The 1,721-nt window shown below is 35.0% G+C and overlaps 1 long non-coding RNA gene across 1 annotated transcript; it reads left to right on the top strand.

The window, feature by feature from the left end:
- The first annotated feature begins 380 nt into the window (after positions 1-380).
- On the top strand, positions 381-1,514 carry LOC145806064 (uncharacterized). Its single transcript, XR_014348507.1, has 3 exons — positions 381-811; positions 920-1,036; positions 1,159-1,514. It is a non-coding gene; the product is annotated as an uncharacterized LOC145806064 (long non-coding RNA).
- The last annotated feature ends 207 nt before the right edge of the window (positions 1,515-1,721 follow it).

The following is a 1,721-nucleotide window of genomic DNA, read 5'->3' as shown; positions in this document are numbered from 1 at the left end:
GCCTCTGTATGAGAGGATGCCTGTGCCCATTCACCAGGAATTTATTCATCTTCTCAGTGGGCCTCTTACTTCAAATATTAATAAGAACCCACAGTGAGTTTTAAAAGCAAGCCAAATGTGTGGGCATACTTTTCTGTTAAGGCATATTTTTCTTTGTAATATTATAGGGGACAATCCTTGAATTCAAAAACTTGTGGCTGACCACCCCGTGATTGTTTGCAGTCTGGAGGAGGCATTCATGAATTTCAGATTCTCAATTTCGTAAGTGGCTTAGAAACCTAATAAACTAGTTAAATCAGATGATATGAATGCAACTTAATTAAAAACTAAAATTGTGCTGCTTGTTTGAGTTCTTCCAAGGTCAAAAACCTTTAGTTTTTTGTGCTCCTTCATGTGACTGTGTCATATATTTATGGCTTACCAATGTATCCCATATGTATTCCCATATATTTGTATTTTTGTGAACTGATACATAATTTTATGATTCCCTAATTAGATATTTGTACAATATATATACGTATCAAGTTTATCTCACGCAACCTTCTGCACTAGGGCATCATGATGATTTGTGTTTATATTTTTAGACAGCTTCTTTTAAAAACTTTCTAAGCAGAGTTATGTTCTAGGTGTATAGATGATTCTATAACTTATTAGTGTGTATGCTGCTAAAACTGAATATACCGCAGGTCATATTTTTGCCTTTGGAGAGTCCAGAGCCCTAGCAATCGCCAACATGGTTCTTGGGCTAAAGGAAACTCAAATTCGGGGAGAAATTCGTACAAATGTTGACTACACCATTGATCTATTACATGTAAACTTTCCAAGTTTTGACAATATGAGCCATCCATAAATCTTTATTGTATTTATTTATTTATTTTTCTGGACATATATCATCTAACAATGTAGTACATTTTCTCAGGCTTCAGATTATAAGGACAATAAAATACATACAGGCTGGTTGGATAGTAGAATAGCAATTCGGGTTAGAGCAGAAAGGCCACCTTGGTATCTCTCTGTTGTTGGTGGGGCTCTTTACGTAAGTCTTTCCCATTATACAGAAGTTTTAGGTTACTCAAGATTTCATGGTGTGGGGTGCATATCCTACTACTATACTTAATACCACTGATTTTCTTATTGCTTTTTATTTGTCAACCTTAGAAAGCATCCACTAGCAGTGCAGCTATGGTTTCGGAGTATGTTGGTTATCTTGAAAAAGGGCAAATCCCTCCTAAGGTACTGTGCTTTAGAGACCTGTTTTAGGACTGAGTTTAATTGGGAACTTCAAACACTCCTTGGGTTAGGACTTTGGTTCTATACCTGTTCCACTGTTCAAATATGCAAAGATATTTTCTATTAAACAAAATTTAATAAGGCACAATAAATAAAAAAAATATATAGTAAATTGTGTAAATCACGTAACTGGAATATATATTCATTTGAAGGTTGGATGCTAATGAATGAGATTGTTTAGAAACCTCAAATATGTTCTCATCTGCTTCAAAGCATGGGCTGAATAATCAGGTGATCAAGGTAAAAAACTACAGTTTTCGATTTGCAGCTCTTTATGCTCAGTTGCTCTTCTTAGCAGGATGATGAATTGCAGGCATTATATCTTTTTTTTTCCCCTTTTTTTGAGGCTATGAGCTAGTTTGTCAAGTTGATTGCGCTTAGTAAATCTTTCTTGGTGCAGTCGTTTTAAGTCTCTTTTTTACACTTGTTTC

Source organism: Camellia sinensis, chromosome 13, assembly GCF_055761805.1.
Source record: "Camellia sinensis isolate YWXY chromosome 13, ASM5576180v1, whole genome shotgun sequence".
Classification (NCBI taxonomy): Eukaryota; Viridiplantae; Streptophyta; class Magnoliopsida; order Ericales; family Theaceae; genus Camellia; species Camellia sinensis.
This window is presented reverse-complemented; position numbering and strand designations above follow the sequence as displayed.